Consider the following 12,605-nt stretch of genomic DNA (forward strand, 5'->3'; position numbering starts at 1 on the left):
GGTTAATGGTAACCAAACAAGTGAATGGCCTAGATAGCAAGAACTTTGTGTCTTCAAGGAAAGAAATTAAAGAAAATGGAAAGATCTCCCATGCTCTTGGATAGTTAGGACAAACATTGTAAAAATGGTAATCTTGCCAAAAGTAATGTACAGATCAATGCAACCCCCATCAAAATCCCAGCACAATTCTTTACTGACCTTCAAAGGATAGTTTCCAACTTTATATGAAAAGCAAAAGACCCAGGATAGCCAAAACAACTCTGTACACTAAAGGAACTTTAGGAGGCATCATCATCCCTGACTTCAAGCTCTACTATAGAGCTATAGTCCTGAAAACAGCTTGGTATTGGCACAAAAATAGACAGGTAGATAATGGAATCAAATAGAAAATCCTGATATTAATCCACACACATCTAAACCTGCAAAATAGCTAAAAGTATATAATGGAAGGAGGAAAGCATCTTCAACAAATGGTGCTGGCACAACTGGATGATGATGAGTAGAAGACTGCAGATAGACCCATGTCTATCACCACTCACAGAAGTCAAGTCCAAGTGCATCAAAGACCTTAATAGGAATCCATTCACATTGAAGCTCATAGAAGAGAAAGTGAGGGATATCCTTGAACAAATTAATATAGGAGACTGCTTCTTGAATATAACACCAATAGCACAGGCACTGAAATCAACAATTAATAAATGGTACCTCCTCAAACTGAGAAGCTTCTCTAAGGCAAAGCACACAGTCAACAACACCAAAGGTCAGCCCACAGACTGGGAAAAGATCTTCACCAACCTTACATCTAACAGAGGGCTGACCTCCAAAGTATACAAAGAACTCAAGAAACTAGCCACCAAAACACCAAATAACCCTATTTAAAAATGAGGTAGAGAATGAAGAGAGAATTCTCAGTAGAGGAAATCAAAAAGGCTAAAGACCCTTAAGAAAGTGCTCAACATCCTTAGTCATCAGAAAAATGCCAATGAAAACATCTCTGAGATACCATCTTATTCATATTACAGTGGCTAAAATTACAAGCACCAATGACAGCTTATGCTGGAGACGATTTGGAGAAAGGGAAACACTCCTCCACTGCTCATGGGAGTGCAAACTTGTACAGCCATTTTGGAGTATGGCAGTTCCTCAGAAAAATGGTGATCATCCTACCACAGGATCCTTTGTTGTACAGGATGTTTTGGATATCCTCCATTACTTGTTTTTTCATATGAAGTTGAGTATTGTCCTTTGAAGGTCTGTGAAGGATTTTGCTGGGATTTTGAGGGGATTGTATTGAATCTTTTGGTTATTTTTGGTGCTGGGGTTAAAGTTGTGTGCCACCACTGCTAAGCTTAAGAAAGTCTGTTTTTCTTATTAATTTATTTTTTACATTCCAATCTCAGATCCCCCTCCCTCTTCTTCTTCCACCCCACCCCCACAATCTCCCATGTACTCCTCGGAGAGGATAAGGCCTTCCCTAGGAAGACTACTAAGTCTGTCCCATCATCTCATTGAGCAGGACCAAGGCATCTCTCCACCCCCACACCCCTGTGTAGGCTGGACAAGGTATCTTTCCATATAGAATAACCTGCATCAAGTCAGTTTGTGCATTAGTGTTAGATCTTGGATGCACTGCCAGTGGCCTCACATATTGCCCCAGTCACACCATTGTCACCTATATTAAGGGAGTCTAGTTCAGTCTCTCAAAGATTGAATATGACCTTGCAGTATCAGCCACACAAGTGCATTCATTTGTTAAGTGGCTTTTGGTTAACTATTTCATCACAACAACAGAAAAGTAAGAACAAAAACAGGAAATTCTTATATGAGATTCTTGTAAGAGCCTGTGAGCAGTGTCCTTTGGAGGAATTTGGAGAATATCAAACTCTGGATGGCCAAAGCCATTAAAATCTGTGCATTTAGCTTAATGGGTCATTCCAGAAGGACCTGAAAGATGAGAATGTTAAGAGGAGGTATACTGTGAAAGCTAAAGTCATGAGGAATCAGTGAGAAATAGACTACATAAAAAATTAGGCTAGTGACTATGTGGTGGTCTGAATGAGTATGGCCCACATATCCTTATACATGTGAATACTTGCTCCCCAAATAGGGGAGCTGTAGAGGAGATATGGAGATATGGCATTGATGGAGGAGAACTGTCACTGGAATTGGGGTTTAAGGTCTCTTTCTGCCTGCCTGAATATCAAGATGAAAATTCATAGCTCCATGTCTGCCTACTGCTAAATTTCCTGCTAGGATGATAATGAATGAATCCTATGAAATGTGTAAGTAAGCCTTATTTAAGTCTACCATGATAAAAATTGTCTTGGCCCTAGTGTCTCTTCACAGCAGTAAAATAGAAACAGTTCATTTGTGTAATATTTTGGCAAAGAAATCTTTGTGTATTCTGCCATGTCCTTACAAACTGTGTTGTGAGTGCTGCAATTGGAGCCAGCCAAGCAAAAGAGCTGATTTCTTTGATAGAATATTTAGTCAGTGACACAGTTACTACTGATGACACAAGGAAAGAAACAACTGGAGCAAAAAAAATTGCTGTCTGGAGAGAAAAGGAGGGTAAACATTGTCATTTTGGGGCCCATTGTGTAGGACATGGCATTGCAATAAATATGCCAAATAACATTTCTATAGAGACACACAAACATCAGTAGTATTGAGTATACATTAGAGAAGCTATCAACAATTACTAACTTCAGATAAAGGATGAGCAAGATGGGAATGGTGGCTCATTCTTTAATCCCAGAAGTCAACTAGATTTAGTTGTCAATCACATACTGAATGAAACAAAGCAATACAATTCCAGGGTAGTTCTCTTAAAGAGAAAGCACCCCACCATCAGTTTTGTGCACATTGATCAGCTGCAGTTTTCAGTAATTGTTTTTCTTCTGTTTGTTGCAAAGGGATGTGTCTTTGATTTGGGGGAAGGATCACACTTATATGTCAGTGTAGAGAAAATTTTACATTGTGGTTAGGAATTATTCTGGTCTAGTAAAATTGACCTAGCCAGTTTTCCACTAAGATACATGACCTCAATAGCTCTTGAATTGGTAGACTGCTTCACTCCTTTGAATTGCATCTTAAGACAAGTAGAGAGGTATTTCGTACAGCCAAGATATAAGTGCCACCATTGCACCCATAACAAAGCTTTCATGGTAGTCATTTTTGTAAACATCAGATCTTGGTAGGTCTATTAGTTGATTCCCTCCATTGGGAATTTGCACAATACCTTTGATTCTATGAAAGCTAGTTCTTAGGGAGGAGCCCTTCATCTCAGACCTAGTTCTGATCCTGAGTCAAGTATCTGAAGTGCATGCTGTCTTAACAGAGAGTGACTTTTAACAGCAATGGAGGACAATGGCAATAGCCTATATTGTTTGGAAATCTTTACAGTGCTCAAGATTCATAACTCAAAATGGAGTTTCTCATGCCCTAGTACTGTTAATTTCTAGATAGTCTACATATCTTGGGATATAACTTATCAACTCATGGGATATAATTTCATTTAAAATATGTACGTGTATGTACATATGTATACTGTGGGTGCCCATAAAGATGGCTGCACTCCATCTGACACAAAGGCAGAGAGTTCAAAGCTGTCAGCAAGGCACAAGACCTAAAGGTCAAAGGTGTGGCTACAGAAGGATGTTTCACACTCAGTCTAAAGAACAGCAGGCCTGAATCTGAGGTGTGGCTACTCCTGACCTCAAGGCTAGGGAACAAGAAGTTGGAGCTAAGATGTGGTTATTGAACTCAGAATAAGGGAGGAAGAAAAGTCTGTTTGTTCCATATACATGATAATGTGTTCCACTTTTTGGTTATGGTATATAAGAGTGTCAAAAAATAAACTGGTGGCATTTCAGTATTGACTGATATGCCCTCCTGACCTTTATTCTGTCTCTCTTTATTATCTATAGTTAGCCTTTTCCTCACCCATACTCCTCCACTCAGGTACGGACTTGGGGCTGCTTGGCTGGCTCTGATTGCAGCCCCGCAAAGACTGCTCCCGACAGTATACTTATGAGTATCATGTTAATTTAGGTTAATAAAATTAATAGAATTCTGTATAGCTTTTTCATACATCTTTAGCCTCTCCATTTTGTTCTTTATTGACTTCCCTCTTCTCTAAGAAACCCCATGTCTGTTTGTTCTATTTTACCACTAATATAATCTCAATACTGCTATTCTGTTTTCTAGCTTTGTGCCCTTTTTATTTTCACTTTCCTGAATTCTGTGTTTTTTAAGTTATATGCTAACTTCAAAAAATTGGAGCTATGAACCACAGATGAGAGAGTACACACATTTACAGTTGAATAGTATTGCATAATTTACATGTACTACATTGAGATTATCTTCTCATCACCTGAAGTGTTCCCTCTCTTGCCGTATTGCTCCATTTAGTGCTTATCACACTACACTGAAGCTTCCTATAGTAAAGCTATACTATACTATACTATACTATACTATACTATACTATACTATACTAAAAGAAGTTTCCTCTGCTCACAGATAAGAGTTAGGGGAACCAGGAATGTTAAATATGCAGCATTTTCTCATTAAGAGCTGTGGTGTATAATACGTTTTCCACCTAGAAGCCTGGAAGCAGACTAGGTTTTGGCATTTTTGTGGCAGATGCCACACTTAGTCCTATGTTCCATATATTTTATAAAGAGTTTTGATGTATTTATGGCTTGATATTTTTGTACACATGAATTGAGTTAATTATCATTAGGATTTTTTCCAAATTATGCGTCACATAAATGTGCCAAAATAAACATGAAGTCAGATATTGAATTTTAAGCAACACCATCTACTGATTCATGTTTAACCAAATTGCTTTGTTAACTCTGACTGGCCATGGTATTTGCAGAGATAACTACACTTGCTGTGAAAGTATGTTCTTAGGGTAGTTCTTAGTTTAGTATAGTTGGCTGCTCAGAGTTTGATGTTTGCATGAATAAGGAACCAAATACACTCAGGTGAGATAGGTGGAGATGTTTGGGGCTGGTGTTGCAAAGTTGGGAAGGAATCAGTGACCCCAAGCTAGGGCAAACAAAGGTTCTCAGCAGTAGTGGAAGATTATAATTGAAGGCTCAGAGAAGGAACCAGGCAGATTCGGGGGGGTATATGTTGTGATGATTATGGTAAAGGAAATTACTTTGGGGAGGAGTTTAGGTTACAGGGTTAAGATGAGGTCCACCTACAACTTGGAGCAGGCATGGATAGAATTAGCTGCACAAATTAGTCTTTAAGGGTATGTAGGAAAGGTTGCAGGGCACTGGTGGGACATATGTCCTTCCTAGTGAAGAGTGGAAGCCGTAATTGAAGGCAGTCTCAGAATCTGCTACACAAAAATATAGTGAACATCAATGCAATACTGACTTTGTTTTTAATCATAAGAGCCCATTCTCTCAAATGTCAATTAATATTTTTATTCATTTGCACACATATTTACCACTGTGTAATTGGCATGCATAGAAGATGACTTAATACAAAATTCACTATAAGGTACAAATTGTGTAGTTACATGAAATTCATTGCAGCCTTTAAATTGTGTTTTTAAAGTTACTATGTGTCATTATATATTCCCTATTGCAAAATGTCCAATTAGTTTGTTACTTTTTCTATAGTTTAGTAATTACATAAGATAATATAAATATAACTGAATTAAACATCTCAATGTCTTACAGTGATGTTGACATAAGTATAAATAGAAAATATATGCTGACATCTTGAGTAGCAGGATAAAGGGATGAATGCCATTATTTTTTTCATGATCAGGTCCATCTATATGGAGTTTAAAGTGAGATAGATGTATGAGTCCTTATAGTAGTGGGGGTGCCTTAGTCTACATCTTCACCACTCTAGACAGCCTGTTTTAAACAGTTATCCTAGAGGGGATGTTTCTATAAAGATGTTAATAGACCATAGATATTTTGTATTACAGACAATTGAAGGCACAAGCACGAGAGTTTCTAGAGTGGCTGAAGTATGTACTGAACAGGACAAGATGTAGGCAACAGAAATACACTCGTTCCCTGGGACTGAATAATAACTGCATATCCTCTCCTGAATTGAGACTTTTCACATGCTTGTAAGCTGAGCAGGAGTGAACACATAACATTGGGCTTCAATTCAGCATCTGCATATATGTCATGTTACAAAACTCTGACGCTGGCCAATTTTTCTCTCCTTCCATTTTCTGGTAAAGCTATAATTACCTTTTGTACACAAAAACCCCATCAATAATAATTCTATATTTTCATATCACTTGTGAATTGGTTGCAAATACAGTGAACCACATTTCAATTGATGCAATAATATAGGAGGGAAAAGAAATATCTACATTACCAACATATACCAAATCCATCATTGACTCCCACCCTTTGTCCTACTGGGCACGCTGATCCAATGCTCCTGCTGCTCTGAGTGACCATTGGGCCAGATTGCAGGTCCTACAACACCTCCACCTCCATGGAACTTCCTGGGTCTGTTCTGAGCACACTGGGCACGCCTATCCACACAGGACCACCCTGAGGCCACACTGCCTGATCTCTGGACACCATCACTGGCCCTCTGCTGGAGAAGAGACCTCCAAGAGAGCTTGGATTATTCTGAGTTACAGACATAAAATTCCTGACCCAACTACACACACTGTGAGAGTAAGGTAGAGAGAGAAACTCCACCTGCACCTACTGGAAGAAACCATGAGAAGACAGCAATACAAGAAACCCCCACACACACAATAGAAAGACAAGCATAACACCACCAGAATCTAGGGACTCTACTCCAACTAGACCTGACCACAACAAAGCAGTTGAAGCAGAAGAGAACGACTTAAAAAATAACTTCATAAAAAATGATAGAGGCCCTCAGAGTCCATATGAGATAATCCCTTAAAGAAATGGAAGAAAAAACAAACAAAAATTGGAAGAAATAGAGGAAAAAACCAAGCCAAAAATGCAAGAAATGAAGAAATCTTTTAAAGAAAGCAAGAAAAGCCAATAAAAAACAAACAGATGAAGGAAACAATTCAAACAGTTCAAGACCTGATAACTGATATAGAGACAATAAATAAAACACAAACTGAAGGAATGAAGAGGCTATGGGAAAGTCAGTGTTTCAGTGGTTCCTGGTAGCTCGACACCAATTGCTGGATACTTTCTGGAACTTGGCATATGGACTGTACCAGCTGGTTATGGTCATCATGATGTACAAGGAAGCACAGCACAGCATCCAGTGGAATAAGGAGTAGCTATACTGCACCCCGTCCTTCTCGTTGTCTACAGCCCAACGAGGCTGTCCATCTTCTTCATCACTGGCTCTATTGGTGGTGTCGCCAAGGATAACACTGTCACTCCCAGAGAGGGTCAGCTTGTTAACTTGGCTATTGCTTGAGGTATGGATGTTAGAATATATGAGGCAGATAACAAAGAGAGTTAGGCCCCCAAAAAGCATCCAAATTCATAGAGTGTCCATTCTGTGATTGTGGAACCGGAGCAGGAGCAAGAGTAGTTGAATTTGCTGGAAACACAGTGGGTGACGTTAAATGTATAATGATGCTCATAAGAGAGGGGTTGCAGGAACGATCAGGTTCATTGGTCATGGCTGACCACGTGAGGTAAAGGGTGTACAAAGTGATGATGGAGGACGACAGGAGGCCAGAATGAGGCTGATGTTCCTGAATTTTGGGGAGAATGGATACAATAGAAACAGCAACACAAAGAATCAGGTTAAGGCTGCTGAAGACCTTATTTTCTGTGCAGCCATCTGGTTTGTATAGAAGATGTACAGCAGCACGGCAAAGATGATTGACAGGATATAAAACAAGCTTGTAAAAGACAGCAAAGAAGCATACCAGAACCTTGGGTTTCCTTCTTCCATTCAGTTTACCCATGATTCATTCCAAGAGTGAGCCATGCTCTTGGTAAGAGCACCAGTTGGATGAAGATGAAGAAAGTGGCCCCAAACATGCCAACACCAAACCAGACTGAAGTAAAATGGCCCCCAGGGATGTAGAAAGATCCAACCATGATACCAATAATAGTAGCAATTTTGAAGAACCAAAACACATTGTGTGTTGCTGCTCTTGGATCTTTACTTGTTTTTACTTTTAACATGAGCAAAAAGAAGGCAAAGAAAAAGATGGCCACATCAAAGTTGATCCGATACACAGCTTTGAAACCGACCAGCACATCACAATCTTTCTCTGCCTTTGTATCAGGCATCTTGATTTGAAATCTGCCTTCACAGAATCCAGGAACCTTCTTTAGCTGAGTTTGTATGCCATCTGTCATCATAATGCAAGACACAATAGTACCAAGGATGAGAATGGAAGAATAGATGAGTCGAGTTACAGTGGAATTCTTGCTGATGGAACAGCAACTGCATAGCAGACATGATGCACCACTACAGAGGCATGGGACCCAGCTGGCCAGGGAGAAGACACCTAGCAAACCCCCATGGTGACGCTGGGGTAGAGACACACCGCTCTGAGCAGCTGCCTGCGAGGTGGCTAACTGCCTGTTCAGGCATCGCCTCAGAAACCTCTTGGAGGTCTTGAAAGCAGAGCCCCCAGCAACACCCATGATGTTGGGAAGGAAGGCTTGGTATGGTCTCAGACACTCAGGAAGGAGGCAGGTGAATGAGCCAAAATTAAGGTTGGGGCAGGCTCCATATGGCCCTGTAGTGAGATAGTCCTTCTGTGGCACTGACCACGCCCATTGGGGGGTGGAGCCATGGGCAGAAGTGACCTGTGGAAGGAAGTTGGAGGGAGAGCCGGGAAAAGCTCTCTGGCTGGCATGACTCAGACAGGAGAGGATCGGGTTGAATTTCCTGGTGTTCATCTGTCTAGGTTGTAAGTTATTTCTCCCTGAATAAACATCTATTCGGCCTATTTGTTTATCCTGATCCTTATTTAACTGTGATATGGCCCCACATGGAGGGGCAGATCCAGTATGCACAGAGCCAACTCAGGAAGTTGCAGGAAGATGGTGGACACATTGGACCTTTGCTCAGACCAGAGCAGTGGGCCCAGCAGGGCTATGCATGAGGGGAAGGCAGGCTCTGAATGGTCCAGGGTGTCTGGAATGGACTACTCAGGCCGAAGACATAGGGAGGTGATGATACAGAGCTGACCTGGGGAGTTCCCAGGAAAGGATGTGGGGGTGATTTGGCTTGGGCAGGTCCCAGACTCACCTCAGGCAGAAGGCAGGCCAAACAGCCCAAAGGCATGTTGAGGACAGGCTGTTGATGGTACCTGGTGGAGGGGTGGGTCCATATGCACAGAGAGCCAACTCAGGAAGTTCCAAGGACCCGTGCTCTGGCCAAAAACTCACCCTGACCAATGGGCCCAGCAGGGCCAAGGATCAATTATTTGGTATTTTTATGTCTACCTTCTTGAGTTCTTCACATATTTTTGGGATTATTCCTCTGTCAGATTGGTAAAGAACTTTTTCCATTCTGTAGGATGCTGTTTGTCTTTTTGGTTGTGTGCTTTGCCTTACAGATGCTTTTCAGTTCCTGGAGGGCCCATTATTGTTTCTCTCAGTGTCTGTGCTGCTGGTGTTATATTTAAGAAGTAGTCTCCTATGCCAATGCATTTAAGTCTGCTTCCAACATTCTCTTCTATCAGATTCAGTGTAACTGGATTTATGTTGAAGTGTTTGATACACTTGCACTTGAGTTTTGTGCATGGTGATATCTTTGGATCTATTTGCAAGCTTCTACATGTTGACATCCAGTTATGAAATCACAATTTGTTGAAGATGCTTTCTTTTTTCTATTGTACTATGTTGGCTTCTTTGTCAAAAATCATGTTTTAATAGTTGAGTGGATTAATGTCAAGGTCTTCAATTGATTCATTTGGTTGGTTCACAAGTTAGTTTTTATGCTAATATCAATCTGTTTTTATTACTATAACTTTATATATAGTATAGCTTGAAGTCAGGGACAGTTGTACCTCCAGAAGTCAGAACTTGTAGTAGCTATCCTGATTTTTTTTCCAATAGAAGTTGAGTATTGTTCTTTTGAAATCTGTGAAGAGTTGTGTTGGGAATTTAATGGAGATTGCATTGAATGTGTAGATTGTTTTTGGTGAGACTGCCATTTTTGTTATATTGATCCTGCTTGTTCAAAAGCATGAGAGATCTTTCCATTTTCTGATATCTTCTTAAATTTTCTTTCTTTAGAGACTTATAATTCTTGTCATACAGGTCTTTGACTTGTTTGGTCAGTTACCCCAAGATATTTTACATTTACATCCATTTTAAAGGGTAATGTTTCTCTGATTTCTTTCTCATCCTGTGTATCACTTGTATATGAAGGCTATTGATTTTTTTTAGTTTATCTTATGTCCTGACACATTATTGAAGGTGTTTAGGTGTTTATCAACAGTTGGAGTTCCCTGGTAGAATTTTGGGTTTACTTATGTATAGTATCATATCAATTACAAACAATAGAAGTTTGACTTTTCCTGATCAATTTGTATCCCCTGATTTCATTTTATTTTCTTAATACTCTATCTAGAACTTTAAATACTATATTGAATAGATATGGAGAGAGTGGACAACCTTGTCTTGTTCCTGATTTTAGTGTAATCACTTTCTGTTTCTCTCCATTTCATTTGATCTTGGTTGTTGGCATAATATATGTTGCCTTTATAATGTTTAGGTATGCTCCTTGTTTCTCAATCTCTCCAAGACCTTTGTCATGAAGGGATGTTGGATTTTGTCAAAGGCTTTTCCATCATCTAATGAAATGAGCATGTTAATATTTTCACTTTGTTTATATGGTAGGTTAAATTGATAGATTTTCATATGCTAACTATCCCTACAACTCTGGAATGAAGCCTACTTGATCATTGTGGATGGTGCTTTTGATGTGTTCTTAGATTCAGTTTGCCTATATTTTATTGACTATTTTATGTCAATGTTCATGAAGGAGATTGGTCTGTAATTCTCTTTCTTAGTTGCATCCTTGTGTGGTTTTGGAATCAGGGTAACTGTAGCCCCAAAAAGAAGTTTGAAAATATTCATTCTGTTTCTGTTGTGTGGAAGAATTTGAGGAATGATGGTATTAGCTCTTCTTTGAAATTCTGATAGATTTTGTACTGAAACTGTCTGGCTCTGGGGCTTCTTTTGGTTGACAGAATTTAATGACTGCTTCTATTTTCTTAAGATTTATAGGTCTGTTTAAATTGTTTATGGGATCTTGGTTTAATTTTGGTACGTGTTACCTATCCATAAAATTTTCCAATTTTGTGGCACACAGGTATTCAAGGTATGACCAGATGATTCTCTAGATTTTCTCAGTGTCTGTTGTTATGTCCCCTTTTTGTTTCTAATTTTATTAATTTGGATATTCTCTATCTGCCTCTTGATTAGTTTGGATAAGGGTTTGTCTATATTGTTGACTTTCTCAAAGAACAAATTCTTTGTTTCATTGATTCTTTGTTTCTATTTGATTTCAGCCTTCAATTTGAATATTTCTTTTGGTATACTATTCTGGGGTGAATTTGTTTCTTTTTGTTCTCGGGCTTTCAGTTGTGCTGGTAAGGCACTGGTGTGAGATTTCTTCAAATTATTCATGTAGGGATTTAATGCTATGAACTTTCCTCTTAGAATGGCTTTTGTAGAGTCACACAAATTTTGCTATGTTGTACAATCATGTTCATTGAATTCTAAGAAGTCTTTAATTTTTTTTTTCTATTTCTTCCTTGAACAGTGATGACTCAGTTGAGCATTATTCAGTTTCCATGAGTTTGGAGTCTTTCTGTAATTTGTGGTGTTTTTCAATTCCAACTCTAAGCCATTGGGACCTGATAAGATACATGGGTTATTCTGTTGGAAGATTTTATCATTTATTAGAGAAGTAGCAATTAATATACTAGATATGAACTCCAGAATATTTGTTACTACAAATTTGGATGTATGTAGAATATATACTAGGTTCTTTGTATTCTCAAATAGGCCCCAGAGAAAGGAATTCTTTCTCACTGGGGCCTCAGCAGTAAGACCTGAAGCCTCCAGATCTCACACTACGTAGCCTTAGTTTTTCCTTTGATGTAGCACTGAAAAATTCCACTTTAAAAAGATAACAGTACAAGTTTCAAGTCACATCCCTCCACCCAGACATAATTTGCCAGGATGTTTTGCAAATCAAGTCCATGGGAGAGACATGAAGCACCTGTTCTTCCTCAAAGATCCAACCAGCTTTCCTGGAACTGAGAGGTATGCATGCCCTATTGTCAGGAGTTGTTACATATGCCTCTGGGTATAAAAACTAGAAGCATTGTGGGAAAGAAATCAGACCTCAGGAAAACTTTTAAAAGAAGGAACTCATAGAGACTTTTTAGAAAGAACTTTAGAAAATTATTATTATTATTATTATTATATTACATGTTGATCCCAATTTCCTCTCCCTCCATACCTCCCTCTTACCCTTTCTTCCCCCTCACATGTACCCTGGCCACGCTCACCTCCCACCCCCGCACGCAAATTCCACATATAGGGCAATACCATTCAGGTGGGGGCATGTAAATCTGTCAAGTCATTTGAAGTAGGGACTAGGAATTTTCTCCTGTCTCTAGGTTA

The 12,605-nt window shown here is 39.3% G+C and overlaps 1 pseudogene; it reads right to left on the minus strand.

The window, feature by feature from the left end:
* Positions 1-7,134: 7,134 nt before the first annotated feature.
* LOC127220464 (serine incorporator 3-like) lies at positions 7,135-8,462 on the minus strand (annotated as a pseudogene).
* Positions 8,463-12,605: the final 4,143 nt, after the last annotated feature.

The sequence above is a fragment of the Phodopus roborovskii genome, unplaced genomic scaffold (assembly GCF_943737965.1).
Source record: "Phodopus roborovskii unplaced genomic scaffold, PHOROB, whole genome shotgun sequence".
In the NCBI taxonomy this organism is placed as follows: domain Eukaryota; kingdom Metazoa; phylum Chordata; class Mammalia; order Rodentia; family Cricetidae; genus Phodopus; species Phodopus roborovskii.